This window comes from Lissotriton vulgaris, chromosome 9 (assembly GCF_964263255.1).
Source record: "Lissotriton vulgaris chromosome 9, aLisVul1.2, whole genome shotgun sequence".
In the NCBI taxonomy this organism is placed as follows: Eukaryota; Metazoa; Chordata; class Amphibia; order Caudata; family Salamandridae; genus Lissotriton; species Lissotriton vulgaris.
The window spans coordinates 1,030,004,867-1,030,025,396 of record NC_141697.1 but is presented as its reverse complement, the minus strand read 5'-3'; the positions used below and the strand labels follow the sequence as shown (position 1 = coordinate 1,030,025,396).

General features: G+C 48.7%; 1 long non-coding RNA gene across 1 annotated transcript in view; it reads left to right on the top strand.

Moving 5' to 3' along the window:
• Nucleotides 1-12,410, top strand: part of LOC147692747 (uncharacterized) — a 179,839-nt gene extending 167,429 nt beyond the window's left edge. The window contains exon 3 of the long non-coding RNA XR_015300069.1: nt 12,124-12,410. This is a non-coding gene — a long non-coding RNA (uncharacterized LOC147692747). The remainder of the gene's footprint in view (nt 1-12,123) is intronic.
• Nucleotides 12,411-20,530: the final 8,120 nt, after the last annotated feature.

The window sequence follows — 20,530 nt, the reverse complement described above, 5'->3', positions numbered from 1 at the left end:
GACATGGTCTGTGTTTGCAGTCATGCGAGAGTCCTGCATCTTCCAAACCCACGAATCTCCAGGCCGCTGTTTCCAGACAGGCAAATGTGGAGCAGACACAGCTCTGCTTCGAATAGGATACTTCACTGCAAGTGATTAGGGACACTGTATTCAGCCCTCAAAATTTCTCCTACAGATCATTGATTTCAGGATCTGAAACAAAAAACACCTTAGTTAGATTCCTTACCTTAGAATATCCCCAGGCATCAGACTGAATCCGGAAAGATTTCATCAGCAGTACCCCTGCGCGTCGCTAGGTGTTGTCTGCGGCTCCACGTCCGTCGTCGGCGTTGTGATCGCCGGGATGACATCGTCTGAGTACTTAGACGGCGCTCTCGCGCGCTGACGTCAGTTCTTCTTTTTTTCGCGCCAGCAAGGGCAGATCCGGGAAGAGCTAGTACTCTTAGTGACTTTTGACTAACTTTTTGGTCTCTTTTGACTATCTTTTTTTAGTCTACTTCGCCTCCTGGTGCAGGTAGGGATGCCTGGGTTCAAGCCGTGCGACGCCTGTCACCAGCTGATGTCGGTTACCGACCCCCACCGCCGGTGTCTCTACCGTTTAGGGGCCGACATGACGACAAGTCGTGCCCCGACTACCGGGCCTTGACCTCGAAAGCCAGGCGGCAGCGGTCCCGTAAGCTTCACGAGCTCCGGCAGTCAGCTAAGCGCTGCTCAAGGTCCCGGTCGAGGATGAAGTGGAGGGACCGGACGCATAGCCGCAGCCATGGCCGCTCGTCCAGTCATCACCATTCGTCGGGCTCAAAGTCCTCGCATTCAGGTAAGTCGAGGCATGGTAAAAAGAAGTCGAAGAAGCGGCATCGCTCTTCTGACTCGTCGCGCAACTCGGCCTAGGGTTCGGGTGGCACCCCTCTGGTCCCTGGGCTTAATGCGACTCCAGGCGAGATTCGAGATTTCCTCGTGGCCATGAGGACTCTCTTTCTGCCTTTGAGCCCCGCAGGTCCGACTGGTGGTCCTAGTGTGCCGTCGGCTTCATCCCGGCGTCTTCGGTCCCGGCACCACAGGACCCCCCCCCGGGATCCAGGCCTGGATCCCGGTCGATGCCAGTCAACCTCACGACTCCTCCGCTAGCGCCGACCCCTATGTTGTCACTCCCGGCACTCTCCTCGTACGACGCCGTCCCTGGTTTCAGCCCCGGTCCGGGTCCGATGTCGGAACGGCGCCGCTCGGTGCTGTCTCCGGCATCGATAGGTTAGCACTTCACTTTCGACCTGGCTTCGTCCTTTATGCCTGTTTATCAGGACACGGATGAAGGGGAGGACTGGGAGGGGTCTGAGGACCCTCTGGCACAACAGTGCCAGTTAAGTCAGGACTGGGCAGATGAGCTGTGGGAGGCCAGTGGTCTTGACACATCGCCTGACACTGGTTTCATCTCTGCTCTCTCCTTGGCTACGGAGGAGGGTGCTCCATATAGTGTGGTGTTGCGCAAGGCAGCCAAGGCCTTGGCTCTTGAGCTCCTTGCTGCAGCTGTGAGGACTAATCTCCTCACCAAGGTGCTTCAACCTCCAGTAAGCTCTTCGGAACCTATGCTGCTGTTCAATGAGGCAATCACGGACGTTCTGATGGGCACTTGGTCCAGGCCCTCCACAGTGCCCCCTGTAGATCAGAACGTGGCCCAACGCCACCGCCCGGCTCAGGGCGACCTTTGCTTTCTGTCCGTACACCCCACCCCGAGAGTCTGGTGATCCAGGCCTCTACGTCCCAGACTGCATTCCCAACCGCTCCCCCGGATCGGGAATCCAAAAGGCTTGATCACTTTGGGAAGAAACAGTTCTCCTCAGTCAGCTTGGGGTTGCGGTCCATTAATACTGCATGCCTTTTGGGCCGTTACACCCACTCTCTGAGGGATACGGTGGCCGACGTGCTGCCTCTTTGTCCGTAGGAGGCCCGTACACGGCTCACCCAGGCTCTTGATGAGGGGCGGGATGCAGAAGTATTTCATCAGATGTGGACTTGATACCACAGACTCGCTAGGCAGAGCAATTTCCACGGCAGCAATCCGTTGCCACGCCTGGCCTTGGTCCGCCAATTTTTCATGGGATGTCCAGAACACGCTCATGGACATGCCCTTCGATGGCCGTCGCCTTTTTGGTGACAAAGTAGACAGTGCGCTTGAGCGTTTCAAGGACTCCAGGGCTACGGCCAAGTCCTTGGGCCTGTCAGGCCAGCGCCAGCAGACTTCTGCTTTTCGTCCCTTTCGTGGCCAAGGAAGGGGCGCCCCCACACATTCTTCCATCCACAGGCCACAGAACCAACCTCAACGCAGTCGCGGACGTGGTAACAGCCGTGGCGGTGCAGGGGGACAGAGGCTGGGTCAGTCCACATCCACTCCCGCACCATCCGCCTCAAAGCCACGAGCGCTTTCAGTTTACCGTGCTCCCCTTCAGCCTCACCAGTGCCCCTTGGGTGTTCACAAAAGTGATGGCAGTGGTCGCAGATCATCTGCGCAGATTAGGGGTTCCAGTCTTCCCCTATCTCGATGACTGGTTTTTGAAGGCGGGTTCGCCTCAGACAGCCGTCTCCCACCTACAGACTACAGCCAATCTCCTGCACTCATTGGGGTTCTCCATCAACGTGCCGAAGTCACACTTGAGTCTCTCTCAGAAGCTCTTCTTCATCGGAGCGGTTCTGGACTCTGCACAGTTTCGGGTTCATCCTCCCGAGCAGCGGGTTTGGGATATTCAGGCTCTGATTCTAATCTTTCAGCCTTTATCCCGAGTTTCGGTCAGGTTGACGCTGCGGCTCCTGGGCCTGATGACCTCCTGCATCCTGCTGGTACGTTACGTCAGGTGGCAGATGCGGGCTCTGTAGTGGGACCTGAAGTTCCAGTGGGCACAGCATCAGGGCAAGCTGTCCGACCACGTCCTGATCTCAGAGGACACTGCGACTCAGCTGCAGTGGTGGCTCACGGACCGCAATTGGGTCAGTGGCAGATCCCTCTCCCTTCCTCAACCGGAGCACACAGTGGTGACGGATGCGTCCCTCCTGGGATGGGGGGTGGGGGCACATGGGAGAGGTGGAGATCAGAGGCCTCTGGTCTCCGGCGGAGTCCCGGCTCCATATCAACCTTCTAGAGCTGCGGCGATCCGGCTTGCACTGAAGGCATTCCTTCCCTCTGTCCAGGGAAGTGTAGTACTGGTGTTCATGGACAACACCACCGCCATGTGGTACTGCAACAAACAGGGCGGGGTGGGGTCGTGGACCCTTTGTCAGGAGGCTCTGCGCCTCTGGACATGGCTGGAACACCAGGGCATTACCCTGGTGGTTCAACACCTGGCAGGTTCTTTGAACGCCAGTGCGGACAAACTCAGCCACCGGTGCATGATGGATCACGAATGGCGTCTGAACTCAGACGTGGTGCAAGGTCTCTTTCTGCAGTGGGGAGAGCCTTGGTTAGATCTATTTGCCACCGAAGAGAACGCGCAATGTCATCAGTTCTGCGCGCTGGAATTTCCAAGGCGGCACTCGCTCTGTGACACTTTTCATCACGAGTGGAGTTGCGGTCTGTTGTACGCCTTTCCGCCTATACCTCTTCTGCCCAGAGTGCTGAAGAAGACCAGGCGCGACTGGGCTCAAGTCATCCTTGTGGCTCCGGACTGGGCATGAAGATACTGGTATCCTGATCTACTCAGTATGTCAGTCGATCCCTCGATTTGTCTGCCTCTTCAGGAAGACCTTCTGTCGCAGCAGCAGGGGACGGTTCTCCACCCGAACCTGTCCAGTCTCCACCTCCATGCGTGGAGATTGTGCGGTGACAGTTGAGGCCATTTGTCTTGCCTCCTGAAGTCTGTGATGTCATTCTGGCAGCCAGGCGTCCCTCCACAAAAACGGTATATGCCTGTAGGTGAAACAAATTTGTGGCATGGTGCACAGCAAAGGCTGTGGATCCACTCTCTGCCCCTCTTTCAGAGGCTCTCTTCTTTCTTCTTTCTCATGCCCAGCAGGGCTGTGCTCTGGGCACTATCAAAGGCTATCTTTCGGCCATTTCAGCCTTCTTGAGGCTTCCTTGTCAATAGGTTCTTGAAAGGCATCACGCACATGTTACCTCTTGTTCCTTTCGTGATGCCTCATTGAGACTTGAACCTGGTTCTTACTTAATTGATGTCCGCTCCCTTTGAGCCACTTCATAATTGCTCTTTCCTTCTTCTTACTCTTAAAACTGCTTTTCTGGTTGCCATCACCTCTGCCAGAAGAGTGAGTGAGCTCCAGGCTCTTCCCTCTAAGCCTCCTTTCCTATCAGTCCATCCGGACTAGGTGTTTCTGAGGACTCATCCTTCTTTTCTGCCTAAGGTTGTCACTGCCTTTCACATCGGCCAGTCCATTACCTTGCCCACCTTCTTTCCCCCTCCGCATCCCTCGAAAGAGGAAGAGAGGCTCCACCGTCTGGACCCAAAACTTGCGCTCTCCTTTTACCTCAACCGCACACAACCGTTCCGGGTGGACGACCAACTCTTTGTTGGCTACGTGGGCGCTAAGAAGGGACAGGCGGTGCACAAGCGGACCATCTCTCGGTGGGCCGTTTTGTGCATCAAGGTCTGTTATTCCTTGGCTAAAAAGGATCCTCCTGTGGGGCTGCGTGCCCATTCCATTCTGGAAACGGCGGCTACTACTGCCCTGGGTCTGGGAGTCCCTTTGCAGGACATTTGTCCAGCAGCTACGTGGGCCTCGCTACACATGTTGTCCAAGCACTACTGCCTGGACAGCCAAGTCCGGAGAGATGGCTTTTTTGGCCGTTCCGTTCTCCAGGACTTCCTGGTGTGATCTTGGTTCGCAGACCCACCACCGGTGTTGGTATTGCTGGGGTATCTATTCTAAGGTAAGGAATCTAACGTGTTTCTTTCAGATGCACAAGTTACTTACCTTCGGTAACAATATATCTGTAAGAAACTTTAGTTAGATTCCTTACCGCCCCACCCATCCTCCCCGTCTGCGAACCGATATCTAGGGTTAAGGTATCTCTCTTTGAGGGCCCTAGTTTCATGGCACCAGTGTCGGTTTCTTGCACGGCTCTGCGTTCCTGGCGCGGAAACCTATGTCCAGAACTGACGTCCGCGCACGAGGGCGGCGTTTAAGTACATCGACGTCATCCCAGCGATCACGACGATGGATGCGGAGCCGCAGGCGACGCCTACCGACGCGCAGGGGTACTGCTGACGAAAACTTTACAGATCCAGTCTGACGCCTGGGGATATTCTAAGGTAAGGAATCTAACTAACGTTTCTTGCAGATATATCGTTACCGAAGGTAAGTAACTTGTGCTGTTAGCCTAGTTAGTTTAGTCAAATCAATACAACACTACAACACCCACAACGCATTAGACTATGATATCGAATCCCAGGACTGAAACTGTGCCTGAAATTACCTGAAGAGAAGGGGTCAGTCAAGCTTTGATACTGAGGTCTAGGAGTTCCTAGTCAGTCACTGCATCTATTGTAGTGCGTAGGCCTTTAAGTGGGCTGGATCTCACCGGGTCTGAGCACTGGCAATTTTTTCCTCGAATCGGGCCTCTATCGGGCTCTGTTTTGTGCCCTGGCACATGCGGTCCGTTTTTTTTTTCCCGGACTGCAGTGACAGCATGCACATCGATGTGCACGTGGTGAGCATTGTAGGGGGGAAGGGAAATCCTTTAAAAGAGTCATTTTCTAAATGGATTTCCATTCTCTTTTTTAATCTCAGGAGCAGAAACATTGTTGTGGTGTCACTACCAGGTCTTTAAGTGGAAGGGTTTTCAATATTGTATACAAGCCATAGTTTATGCTTATTTATCTTATGCATCTAGCAACCATTGACAAAGCCAATAGTCCTGACTTGTAGGTATGATGTGACTTGTTGTATCCTACATCTGGACGCAATGACAGGAACAGCAAAATACAAGTAGGGCAGCACACTGTGCTAAACACAGATTTTTAGTTCACGTGTTTTTAAGCTACGACCTTAATTACATTGGCACGCCCCCCGCCAGTTTGTTCATCCCACTTAAAGCCCTGGTAGTCCATGATAGTGACGTTACACGCTGCTGACGCAGACTAGGCAGGTTCTGTACCTATACACACGAGCCAGCCATTCTTTCGAACAATAATCTCAGCACATGACGTAGGTGGAAGGCCATCCATCTTGTGAGAACACAATGAACTGGCACTGTGCTGCGACGTTGGCTTTGCCACTGAGGCACAGGTGTGCCTCTATAGTCTTCACCCATACAGGAGTGGTTGAAAAGCCCCAGAGGCGCAACACAGCACGTAGTGTTTTGAAAAATCCTATTACTGATTTAAAATAGACATGTTTAGAAAAATAAAAAGAATGCTTTACCCAGAAGACATGGTGTGGACAGTGCTTCTTACAATTATGTATTGCATTAATTGCTGGTGGCTATCTGTCTGTTCAACATGGGACAGAGTCGAGGCACTAACTACTGTGTTAAATGCACTATATATTTACTCTGGTATTCATGAACTCTAGGGCACCAAAGTACTGTCCATTATTGGAAAAAACGGAGGTCGGCTCTGCCCTGTAAAGTTTCCTCAACTCTTTTAAAGTGTTAAAAAATGTTTAGGCGCTATAAAGTAGAATTCGAGGATATGCACTGAAGACTAGCAGCTGGAAGGAGATGTGGCGTTAAGTCAGGGCATGTAATTATATTCTTTGTCAACATCATTTAAGGAGATATGTCAATAATCACGTAAGTCACGTGCATACATGCAACAAAGTACCGTAAGTCATGTGCAAATATGCAATAAAGTACACGTTCGACAATCTGCAGCATCATGTCCTTGCTGGAAATACCCTAATCGTGTTCCCTTTTAAATGACAGCAGGTAGTAATAAGTCCGCAGCTGAAACAGCATCTGAATTTGAGAAAAATCTGGGACAGGAGCAGAGCCTTACAATAAATGCAGATTGACGACAATCTCTTAATGGTACATTCACTACAGGGAGCAAATTTGCATCCTGACGAGACATTCTTAGCTTTGAATTTATGAGCAGGCATACAGTGGAAGTGTAAACATTTTTTTTTCCTGGTTCCCATCTGGACTCTTGAGATCGAAAAACATGAATACAGATTGCCAATTTAAACCTGCTTTGTCCTTGCTGCATCAGCAGCTTACATAATGGAGAAAGGGCTTTCATGCTGGTTGTTATGCTTATGAAAGTAGTGAATCTTAGCACTGCCTCTGTCAGCAGCTCCCTCACACATTATTCATGGCCTTTTAAAATGAATGACGGGTAGTAGAATGATAGCACAAGGAAATGATGCTCAAAGAATTCAGATATATTGAAAGCAGGTGTGAGTATGTTGAATAACTAATGTGTGTTACTTGCATTAGTAACAATAAAAAGATTTAAACATAAAATGAATTTCAGTTTTATTTTGGAAGCCAATGATCTGCAGGTGTTCCATATGACCATATGGTAATGCATGTTTTATGACACGGTTAGAAATTACGGTCTCTTTGGAAGCATAGTATTAGAATGACTCTGAGCTCCTCAAAAACAGAAAACCTATAGCCGGACTATCCATCCATGGTCCACAGGGCTTACATATACATCCTAGAGATACAGATTACCCACATCCGATACATGTAGTTAAATGTACAGTTAATCAAACTAACAATCTAATAATTATTTACACAGAACGTGGCCATTCTAAAATCTGGTATGGTTTCCGGCTTAAGCACTGACGTAGGCACTCCTGCCCTATGTGTAGACATCAGCCATAGGTGGGGAATACTTTTCCTGGAACATGCTACAATTCCAGAATTTCATTAAATTGGTTATTTGTTTCAGCTCAATAATATGTTGCTGTTGCCACGGGTAATTAAATCAAGCATATGTAAAACCAATAAGTCTCATATTTTAAGCTTTGCAAATCATTTTTAGGTCTCGCTAGAGTCGGCGCGCATGCGCTGCTCCTGCGAGAAATTTAGTAGTGCTTTCAAAAGTGCGATCAGGCTGGCGACCAGCTTCCTAGAACGCGCACACGATGTGCACAGTGCATAGCACTTTTCCAGTCGCGCGCGTGCGCACAACTCCGTCACACTCGCTTTTTTTATTTATTGCATTTCACGGCCGTTGAAAGCAAAGCATGACCCCCTCTTTAGTTTTCATGTTGTACGGTAGGTGAAGGAACTCCGTCTTTACGTGTGTTCCACCAGTTCGTGACATGTTTGCCTTATAAATCATGCACAATTTAAAAATTTGCTAACATTCGTGACAAGAATTTTCAATTCTATTAGGGACAGGAGGCGAAGATTATGCTTTTCTCATTTCTTTACTGCAAAAAATACAGCAGCCAATCAGAACACAGTAAAGAAAATGAACACTACATTTCCCATGGATCCCTGGGCACCCATAGAGTATATGTACTATAAAAGGAACCATAGAGGGCAACACTTCCTCTTTCTTTGCTGCTTTGCAGCCAGTTAAGTGCATTTGATACCTTATTACTCTTTGCATTGTGTTTTGCATACTTTGTTACATTTATGCGCTTGCGCCTGCTTTGTGCCGCGTTACCGGCTCACCTGCTGTGCTTGTGTTTTGTTTGGGGCTCCGGCCCGTCGCGTTTTGCCGGTTCTTGTATGTACTCTGGTTTGGCATTGTCTTTGGTGCTGGGAGCGTGAGTCACCTCCCCCGGTTGTCAGGCGCGCTGTGGCAGCGCCTGTCTTCTTTATTTGTGGAGCGGGAGTTCTGGAGGTGGGGGACTGTGCGTGAAGCTCGCGCGTCCCTCTGGCAAGGCAGGTGGCTGTTTGCGCGCATGCGCGACAGCCTTTGTTGACGTTTGGCTCCGTGTTCGTCACGGAGCATTCCTGAATAGCTGTGCTCTTCGCAGTCTCTGCCCACAGCCTGTCAGCGTTTTTAGCCTCCTCCTACGCCCTTCTGTATTGAATAGGGGGGTTGTAAAATAGCGCATAGGCTCTGCCTAGAGTGGTTTTTGCTTCAGGCAAGCCCTCCCTCCACTCTCAAATTGTGCCTTGTCAGTCAGGTTTGTCCTGCATTTTTTGTTTGGCTTGCTTTGGGGTTCCACTCCCCCTGAATTGGCCTTTGGCTATTGATATTGCATTCCTCCTCCAGTGGGCATATTTACAACTCACAGTTGTCATTATGGGAGATTACTATGACGAGGAAGGATATTATTATAATGAAGAGGAGCCCTCTGGCTCTGTGGACGACTTGATGGGCCAGGCTTTGTTTCAGGCCATCGCCCCTTTGAAGCGCCATCTGTCCGAATATGCCACGCAGCAGGGCTGGGTACCTCAGTCTTCGGGGCGTATCAAAAAATCTCCCAAAAATCTGCATCATTCGGATTTTGCGAAGTTGGCCAAGTCCCTTTCTTCAGTGCCGCCTTCCAAATCTTCTTTAGTCTGGACGCACGTCCCCTGTCTCTCATTCTGATGATAACTCTTACTTCCATAGAGGGCAACTCTTCCTCTTTCTTTGTCCATAAAACAGTTCAACATAAAATTCAAAGTTCCAAATGAACAAAAGGATCCAGAAGGACATCACGCTGAACAGACCACAGGAAGGCAGAAGCGAAGAAACAGCAGCTGAAAATGTTCCGGGGGAAAAACACAGTCCTCAGGAACAGAGAACACGCAGCGGGAAACTTCATTTAGGATCAGAACCTGAAAAAACAAAGCAGAGCCGTAATACACTAAACCCACAATGGAGTAAGGCATATAAAAGACTCAAAATAGGGTGGGAACAAATACTGCAAAGAGCATCATGAAACAGTAATGTACAACTGCAGATAAAGCAAAAGGCAAGCAACAGTAGAAATGCAGATCTAGAGCAAGGGTGGGCTAATCTTCGCCTCCTGTCCTTATAGAATTGAAAATTCTTGTCTCAAATGTTTTTAATTCTATGGCAGGACGGAGGCTCCGATTATGCTTGTTCAAAGCGTATTATTAGCATCCTCCATTGAAGCAATTTTCCCGGGACCGCTGCATTACAGAGCCCTGCAGAGGCTAAAAATCCAGCATCTACAGAAAGGTCTGTCTTACACAGATCTGGTCCCGTTGTCACAAGAAGTGAGAGATGAGATGAAGTGGTGGCTGGGCCACGTGGAAGCGTCGAACGGCAGAGCGATATTCGGCTCACAGCCCGAGGTTACCATCGAATCAGACGCCAGCCGTTGCGGCTGGGGAGCGCTCTGCGGAGATATTTCCACAGGCGGAAGGTGGTCTCCCCAAGAACTATCTCTACATATCAATTGTCTGGAACTCCTAGCGGGTTACTTTGCGATTCGGACTTATCTCCTAAGTAGACCTCATGTTGTATCCTTCTCCAGATGGACAACATTTCAGCGGTGAGGTACATGAACAAGTTGGGAGGCACAAGATTGTCTCTACTAGTAGAGATTGCCAAGGACTTTTGGCACTATTGCCTGAATCGTCAGATCATGGAAATAGCGGAGTACATCCCGGGCCAGTTCAACCTGATAGCGGACTGGAATTCCAGACACCTCAGGGATTACAGCGATTTGAAAAATTACTACCAAACATATTCCAGTGGTTGCAGGAACTTTGGGGTCCTTGCCAGAAAGACCTGTTTGCTTCCAGGCTGAACCGGCAACTTCCCAGTTTCTTCAGCTGGAGGCCAGACCCAGCAGCGAAGGCGACAGATGCCTTCCTCAAGGATTGGTCGGTAGCATTGAATTATGCGTTTCCACCTTTCCTTCTGATTCTTAGGGTGACATCACACATTTTCAAAGAACAAGCAGAAGTGTTTCTAGCAACCCTCCTGTGGAGATCGCAGCTCTGGTTCCCAGCCCTGGTTCCCAGTGTTGCTGGAGATTAGCTGCAATCTCCCCAGGATGCTTCTGGGGTCGGAGTCTCTACTCCTGGGCCCTCACAAGGAACAACATCCGTTGATCTTATCGGGGCGACTGTCGCTGATGGCATGGCGGCTTTCCAGCAACAGTGGGAAATGCAGGGATTTTCGGACCCAGCAACCGCTTTCTTCAAACAGGCTTGGGCTCCTTCAACTAGGAAACAATACTCTTCAACCTGGAAAGGCTGGGTGGGTTGGTGCCTGGAACGGCACCTGGATCACGTGGGGGCAGACTTACCCCATATTGTAAACTTCCTTTCGGGTAAGGCAGCCGAAAGATTGGCTTATCGTTTGGTGAACAACTTCAGATCGGCCATTTCTGCAGGCCATTGCCAGGTAGACAGGACACCGGTCGGTATGCACCCAATGATATGTTAACTTCTTAAGGGCATATGAATGGCTAATCTTCCTAAACCGAAGTATTCGGGTTTATGGGATGTTTCCTTGGTCATTTCCCTCTTTAATAATTGGCCAGCGAACAATCTTCTAACTAGGAAGCAATTATTTGCCAAATTGGCTATGCTTTTATGTTTGCCAGCTTGTAGGCGTTCATCAGATATGCAAGCTCTGGACATCACAGGTAGAGTATTTACTCCGGAAGGAGTTTCCTTTACTATCACAGGACGTACAAAGACTCTATCAAGACATATTGACTGTAATGCTTTTCCTAGCAATGACAAATTATGTGTTGTGCAATGTTTAAAAACCTATGAAGAATGTACCCGTTCTCTGAGACCAGAGGGTTCCTCCTCAACTTTCAATTGCTTTGCAAAAACCCTTTAAGCCTGTGTCGGCTGCTATGATAGCCAGATGGCTTTGATATGGTATGAAAGAAGCAGGCATTGACTCTCAAATGTTTGGTGCACATTCTGTGTGAGGTGCCATGATATCTAAATCTTATATGTTGGATTCTAACATAAAGGAAATTATGCGTTGTGCTGATTGGTCATCTGAATCAACTTTTAAGCAATTTTATTAGAAGCTAGTGGGAGATATTGCATCTGTTGTTTTTGATAAGCGTTAAACTAGCATAATCCGAAGCCTCAGTCCTGTACTGGAATAAAAAAATTGCCAGCATTCACGCCAATAATGTTCAATTCTATTAAGGACACGAGGTGAGGATTATCTTACCTGGCTATGTTACAATATCATTGTACATGCTTACCCACCCGTTTATGATGTAATGTTGGAAATTTTAACAATAAACAGAGATTACAGGTTGTTCATGTTTTTCTTCTAGGAGCAGATAAGAAATCTGAATAAGAAGATTTTTCACGTTGAAGTCTCTATATAGACCTTGGTTTCCTGTTAAACTTCCATGTTGGAGGATGTTATTGGATCACTTTTGTTGACTTACAGTGGATTTTCACAGTTCAAGCGAAGAAAGAGGATGCTGGGACTGTGTTGATGGCTCTTAGTGGGGGCTAAGAGGGCGTGACTGATGCAAAGCATCATGGTCAATGTAGTTTTGCTACTAATTGAATGTTTTTCATTGGCTGCTGTGATTACAGTAAAAGAAAGAGAAAGCATAATCCTGGCCTCCGTGTCCTTAATAGAATTTAAAATTATTGGCGCGAATGCTAGCAAATTGTTTTTTCAAAAGGAAGCGAGAAGAGAAGGCGTGTTGAGTCTGTCAGTTTAAGCACATCCCCTGGTTATGAAAAGAAATACCCGGTGACACTGTTGATCTGCACCATATCATGGAGCCTAGTGAGGGTTTGAGGGACCTAGCACTGGGAGCCGCCCAAAGGCTTGCGTGAACCCGGAAGAAGGGAAACCAATGCACTTGGGTATCACCAGTCATATGGGTAGCGTCCGGCATTAAAAAAAGAGGCAGAAATTGGCCACTGCAAGGTCGGAGAGAAAGCACTGAGAGTGTCTCCAAACGTTTGAAGGTGGAAGGCGAAAAGGACAGAAAAAGAAAGCTCAAGTCGCGAGTTTTTTGCGAAAATAAAATGGCAGAGACCAGCACGTGTGAGGGCTAGAGGCTGCAAGAGTAGTGCAGAGTGGATGGGGGGGGCAGTGAGGGCCAGCAGCTGAGGGGCGAGGGCAGAAGTTGAAGAAATATCGGTTTTGTTACAAATTGTTTCAGAGCTGGAATAAGACTGAGGTTGAGATACACGGAGTACGGGGGGTGGAGGGTAGGTGAATTGTTAGAATATGTTTTCGTAAAGTTGTGTGGGGAATCACCATCTGCCCCAAGCCCCTTGATTATTGAAAGAGTATTTAACTGTGCGAATTGTGCAACTAGAAGTCTTCTGTTGGCGAGCAGGGCATACGTCCTTTAAAAAAACTAAGTGGGGCGATTAAACAAGTTAAGCAGTATGTTAGTGACATCATAGCACATGACATCACAGCGTGTGACGACCGCATGTGGAATCACAACCCATAACCTCACAGAAAGTGACATCATAAGAAGTGATGACTGATCTTAACACCTCAGGCTTGTTTACCAGTTCTGTCATGAGTATATTTAACCCTATTACAAGATTTAACAAGTGAGATTTTGCGCCAGGGTTGTGCCAAAAAGTGGCACCACCCCGACACAAAATCTGGACCTCAACTTATACATTTTTTAAAATACTGCCACAAAGAAAATGTCAGCAAGAAGAAATTTGGCAGTAACTCTGTTTGGCTTAATTAGTTGTAAAGTCTGCATTTTAAAATTACTTATGGGGTTAAGGCTTCTGCTGCAGAGATCTTTGTACACCCAGTAAATCTCACGGAATAATAATGTTTAAATAACTGTTGAGGTTAACTCATTTGCTGGAGAGATCTGTGTTTTGTCTAATCACAGCTTTGCATCAAAGTAGCTTTGAGGGTTAAAGTGTCTCCTGCAAAGCACATTATGTAGCATTCAGATAACAGATTTTTATGTACCTAGGTAAGTGGGTTACTACTTTGAACATGCCGATCCTTTTGTTACTTGCAGTTTATAATTTACAATCCTTCTAATATGGCGCAGTGAGCTATGAAGGACATATGACTCCTACACCTTGTAACCTTCACTGTCTTATGTAACACATCTTATACATTAATTTACACGCAATGTATTTTCAAGTTTCAATGTTTACATTATGTAAATTATTCTGATACCCTACGTTAGGATGAGTAGCAAAATTTTAAAAAAAACGTGGTATTTAAATTGTTATTTGTGTAAATAGTGGGACAGACCAACACATCTGACATTCTTACAGTGCATGCTCTTCTTTTTTTTTATTTCAAGATTCTTTATTGAAAAATTTTCAGATATGATACAGATACAGTACAGTGGTAATGCGGGGGCACATACAGATGAGTTACAGGCAAGTTGTGGTAAACAGTCGGCTTATAGGCTTGGTTACTGATGTAGGTAGTCGGTGTCTATGTAGGCCCCTAGAGTCTGGAAGGAAGTGTGAATGGAGGAACAGAGGAAGAAGTGAGAAGGGGGTGGGGGGGCAGACCACTCCCAGGTCGTTGCTTCTAGTTTTGGTTGTTTGCTGCCTGTGGCATCTGGACTGTGGTCTGTCTACGGGGGTTTGTGTGACCCTAAGTGTGCATCCAGGGTGGCCCACATCCCGCTTCTAGCTTTGTGGCTGGCTGAGTGCTTTGCTGTGATATTGTCCGCACCTCTCAGGAAGGTCACCCAGTTTATCCATTTCTTAAAGGTCACTTTCTAGTGCATTTCCAGTTTGCTAGGATAATTTTGACCGCCGCTGTGAGTAGGAGGTCTACCAGTTCTCTATCCTCCCTAGATTTTAGGTCTGGTGCCATGAATGCGGTGGCTATTCCATTAAGGCCTTGCTGTATTGTTCCCCCCACTACTGTGTTGATGAAGTTGCTCACTCTGCTCCAAAAGGGCTTGACCTTTGGGCACTCGTAAATTAGGTGGGCCAGGTCCCCCTTTTCCTTATGGCAGTTCCAGCATGTGTCATTCTCTGTGGCCCCTACTGTAGCTAGTCGGGCCGGTGTCCAGAACATTGTGTGCAGTAACCAGTACTTTGTTTGCGCTAGTTGGGGGGAGACTTTATTCTTGGAGGCTGAGACCCAGAGCCGGGATTTCTCCTCTTCGCTAAAGTGCCTGTTGTGCAATGTTTCCCAGAACGACATCGTTCTAGTGTTCAGTGTTGACTTATGTGGGCATATGAGTTTATATAGGTGGGTGGTTTGGTGTCCAATCTTGTTCAGGTTGTGCATGTGTTGTATAATGGATGGTGTTTCTTTGGTAAGGTTCGCTTTCGTGATAGCAGCTCTGATTTTTAGGAATTCACAGAATTCGATGTTGGGTAGGTTATGGGCTTTTTTCAGCGTTTCAAATGTGAGTGGTGTGCTCTCCTTCTCCAGCTGAGCAGTTGTGGTGATCCCTCTCCTGTACCATTCCTTGTTGGCCAGTGTTCTACCTCTGTATGTTATTTTTGAGTTGAACCAGATTGATTCCCAGTTGGATCTCCTGATCCTTTGTTCCATCTTCCTGTCTACTTTTAATAGTGCTATCCTGGTGTTTTTGAGCACAGCGTTGTTTGCCTCTGGGTGTTTATTGGCTGTGATTATGGCTACGGGGTCGGCGCCTCCCAGGATGTCCCTCTCTAGCTCGAGCCATACAGGTGTGTATTCCTGCGACGGGATGAACCAGAATATCCCCTGTTTTGCTAGGCAGGCCGTTTGGAAAACCTTAAAGTTCGTGACGGTAGCCCCCCTAGTTCTTTGCGAAGTCTTAATTTTTGCAGGCTGATCCTGGGTTTTTTCCCGTTCCATAGAAACTTGTTGATAGTATTATCAAGCTTCTTGTGGAAGTCTTCGGTAAGTGTTAGTGGCAGCATACCTAGCATATAGTTAATCATGGGTGCTATCATCATCTTTATCGTCTCCACCCTTCCCCACCAACTGATGAACTTGGGAGACCAGGACTCTAGTTTCGTTTTGATTTTGTTTAGGATTGCTTCTTCGTTATGGTCAAGGGTTGATCTTAGATCTCTGCCAAATAGGAGCCCAAGATACTTTAAGGGTTTCTTTTGCCAGGTTAGTCCGGATGTGCCCAGGACTTCACTGGTTGTGTGACAGTTCATGGGTATGCATTCTGACGTATCCCTGTTTAGTTTGTATCCCGAAACTAGGGCATCCTCTTCTATGGTGTTCATTAATGCCGCTATTGAGGTGGTCGGGTTTTTCATTGTAATCAATATATCGTCTGCAAAGGCTGCTAATTTTACTGTGTTACTTACACGAACACCTGTTATGTTTGGGTTGTCTCTGATCATGACCAGCAATGGTTCCAGAGCCAAGAGGAATAAGGATGGAGAGAGTGGATAACACTGCCTCGTGCCTCTTCCCAGGGTAAAGGCTTCTGACTTTCCCCCATTGACTGCCACTCGGGCCTTAGGCTTGTTGTATAGTGACATCACCATTGTGCAATACTTTGTTCCCAGGCCAAATTTTTCCATGCATAGATCTAAGAATGGCCACGAGACCCTGTCAAAGGCCTTTTCTGCGTCTAGCGCGATCATGACCGCCTGATCTTCACTGTTGGCTGTGAGGTTCTTTAGCTTTTAGTAGTCCAGAAGCTTAACGGAAGGCTAGTAACCTAGCCCTTTGAGTCACTTCTTCTGTTGTGGCAAAAGTGCAGCACATTTACACAAGTGGACACAGTAGGCATAATTCTCTTTCCGTACAGCATGTGCATTCCAGTCTTCAGTGCAGTGTCTCTTTGCTGAGATCAGGGGGCACTAGTCTTTCTTTTGCCTTCCTTCCAGTCTTGGAGTAATCTGAATACTGTGGGTCTGGGGTGCCGCTTTTACGCCATCTTCCCATTTATGGGAGGGGATAGCTCACTTGCCAATGGGGCAGTAGTTCCCATGAGGCAACCCTTCATACTTTACATCACTTCGTGGAGGTGTATCCAAATTCAAGCCTTCTTCCCCTGTGAGGAGCCCTGGGCATACCCCTTGGGTGTACCCAGCATAATGGTCCACTCCTCCTGAAAATCGGTTCTACAATGAATTTTCCACCTTTAGAAGAGACGCCAGATTGTCTGCCTACTCACAGGTGTGGGCACGCAAAGGTGTGATCAACACTTCCTTCACTGAGGCTGTAGCCTCTTTGAAGCGGTGGACCCCGCCCAGTAGTCCTCCTGCTGAAGGAGGCCACACCTCCTCCTAGGAGCAGTTCTTTGTTCTCTGTCCTCGGAGCACTTCAGGCTTCCTTGCGGGTGGCAGCATTTTGGCTTAGGTGGCAACTGCTGCAGACAGACAGGAAAGGCTACTGGAGGTTTTGGTGTTAGACGGGGACCTGGAGGGTCGGCCGAGGACACGGGGAGAGGCCTCCGGGGAGGGCCGTCTCCAGCGATCGTACAGACAAGTAACTTCCCCCCCACAGATGGACACCACACAAGGATAAGGTTAACTCTCTTTATATGCAGTTCTTGAGGTGAAGTATCACGGTACAGTGAGATCTGGACACGAGGGTCCTCTCAATTCTAGTCTCTGGAAGGGAAGGGGTAGCGGGACAGTCTTAGTACCGGTCCGGTACAAGTGGTAGGGTGGATAGCTCACAATCCTCGAGCTCGAAGTTCCGGGAGGTTGGGCCGCAGCAGCACCAGCGGCTCGGATGGTAGTTCACACAAGGAAGGGCCGCGGCAGCGCCAGCAGGTCCCTGTGGAGGCCGTAGATTACCGTGGGCCGCGGCAGCGCCAGCATGTCCCGACGAGGATGTAGGTTGCAGTGGGCCGCGGCAGCGCCAGCAGGTCCCGACGAGGATGTAGGTTGTAGTGGGCCGCGGCAGCGCCAGCAGGTCCCGACGAGGATGTAGGTTGCAGAGGGCCGCGGCAGCGCCAGCAGGCAGGACGATGGTTCACAAGGCAGGGCTGCGGCAGCGCCAGCAGTCCGTCAAGGATGAGTTCTTCAAGGTGTCTCTCGACTCCAGGATACAACTGCCTTCCTGCTCTGGAGCTGCCCCAGTTATAGGTCTGGCCTCCTTTGATGTCCGGACCCTCGCTCTTGGAGGTCGGGAGGTCCGGGATGAGGGAGTCCAGACACCCAGCAGGGGGGTGGAGCCAGCGCCCGGGGAGGCTGGGGGCGATCGGCACCTGGCGGGGGAGAGCCATCGACACTCCTCTCCCCCATTGACCTGCCAAGTGGTCCGTTCACCTCCTGGGTGGATGGTGGTGCCGGGATGTCGGGGCCTGGCCAGGCCCAGGGTTTGGGTCGGGCTGAGGCCACGCGGCCTCGTGGTGCAGTGTCCAAGATGGCGGCTGGGCTGGGCAATGGTGCTGACGGTGGCCCGGGCCAGTCATACAGAGATGTCCGGGAGCAGGCGTCCCGGAGGGTGCGGGTTGCGAGTCGCTTCTGTGGGTCGCCGGGGTTGTTCTTCTGGTGGCACCGGGAGAGCCGGTGTCCGGGCTCTGTCATGCGGGGAGGGAGCGAGCCCTTCACGAGGCCTGTCCAACATTTGGCAACAAAATGATGACTTACTGAAGGCACCTTTCTATAAAAAAAATACCTAGATCTGATATAAAAAAAAAATGAGTCCAGTTTAATATAACAATTATTATACGAATAAATCTGATAATCTTTGGTGGTCCCAAATGGAAGTGAGCACGTAGTGCAGTGGCAGTGAACCTCCATGTTAGGGAGCACAGGCCTTGCTCCATTGAAAAAGGCAATGTCGTGTTTTCAATGTTGGTGATCCTAGAAAAAGAGGTCCTTTCCTATACCAGGTCAGTGTCACTTTTTTGATGCTGATGCAACTTGCGCAGCCTTTATAGAAAATGATGCATTCTTTTTTCCGTTCAGAAATCGGACAAGCCCGTTTTGTAATAGTGCAATAGTGTTTATTTCGTCTGTTTTTACGCTTCTAAAACGTTACCACATTATTCTAGAGGTATTGTGATGTATTTCTAGAAGAGGAAACATGCTAACAAAAATGGAATATAAGATTCCACCTATGAAAGAGCCTATTGTGATCTCGAAAGATAAATGCATCCTAGAAAGCCACTAATTTTTTATCATAAGGTATTATGGCCAAACTAACTTTATAGAAATATTCATGGATCAGTACGCACGTTCAGAAATTCATTTTCTGATATTTCTGAAACAGAGAAGGAGCCTGAAAGATGTTAACAGAGCAATGTTGAAGTATTTCTGCGGCAAGCAGAACAGGACTGCACATCCACCCACTCGTAGCACGAGGTAGAATGAAATCATAGGCATTTTTGTGTCAAGAAGGCCGATTGCATGTAATTACAGTCTTCTGTCTTGAAATTCCCATCTCCATGGTTTGCGAGCAGGGCTGGAATTAGAAATCGTTTTCTCTGGGATCCCACACATTGGGAGTAATAAAATGGAGGCAGAGTCATTTGCATTTTAAGGGCATCAATACAGTGAAAATTATTACTCTGCAAACACTTGTTGGTTAATTGCCATTCTCTCCGTATTCCTTTTAACTTAATACCTTCAACACAGATGCAAATATGCAAACTAGACGTTGTCACCCACCCGACTGATGAATACTCCTTCATGTAGGTTTCTCTTCGTCCGTGTGAACTTCCTTGTTCTCTACATCTTCAATCAATATCAGAAACGGCTTTCTTGTCCATCTGCTGACTCCCTACATTAGTCAAACATCATCAGTACCATCATCCTAGGTGGACAAGTCGATCCTATACTCACCCTCCATGTATTTTAAAAAAGCATTTACAATGCAACGGTCTCGCCTTTGCAAAAGTTAGAGCTATTGGCATTGTAAATGACAATTTTTTTATTTATGTGTTGGTTTTGAAAACCGATAAATAAATGGCATTATCATTTACAATGCCAATAGCTTAATCTCTCGCTTTTGCATTTGCACCCACACACACACACACACACACAGCCACACACACACTATAGCCACACACACACACACATGGATGTAGTGGATGTGGTGGTGGTAGTGGTGATGGATGTGGTGGTGGTGGTGGTGGTGGATGTGGTAGTGGATAGGGTGGATGTGGTGGTGGTGGTGAATGTGGTGGATGTGGTGGTGGATGTGGTGGTGGATGTGGTGGTGGTGGTGGTGGTGGTGGTGCATGTGGTGGTGGTGCATGTGGTGGTGGTGGATGTGGTGGTGGTGGTGGTGGATGTGGTGGTGGTGGATGTGGTGGTGGTGGAGGTGGATGTGGTGGTGGTGGATGTGGTGGTGGTGGATGTGGTGGTGGTTGATGTGGTGTGGTGGTGGATGTGGTGGTGGTGGATGTGTTGGTGGATGTGGTGGTGGATGGGGTCGATGTGGTGGTGGTGGATGTGGTGGTGGATGGAGTCGATGTGGTGGTGGTGGATGTGGTGGTGGTGGATGTGGTGGTGGATGTGCTGGTGGTGGTGCATGTGGTGGTGGTGGATGTGGTGGTGGTGGATGTGGTGGTGGTGGATGTGGTGGTGGTTGATGTGGTGTGGTGGTGGATGTGGTGGTGGTGGATGTGGTGGTGGCGGTGGATGTGGTGGTGGTGGATGTGGTGGTGGTGGATGAGGTGGGTTGTGTTTAAACTTGCTGGTTGCCGCCCTTCCTTACTCACTGCAGACGCAGAGTAGGAGCGCTGCTGATTGAAGGAACAGGAGGCGGGAACTGGGCCGTGATTGGGCGGGCGGACTAAGACAGGGCATTTAAGGCACAGATACCATCGCGCAGCGCTGACTCCT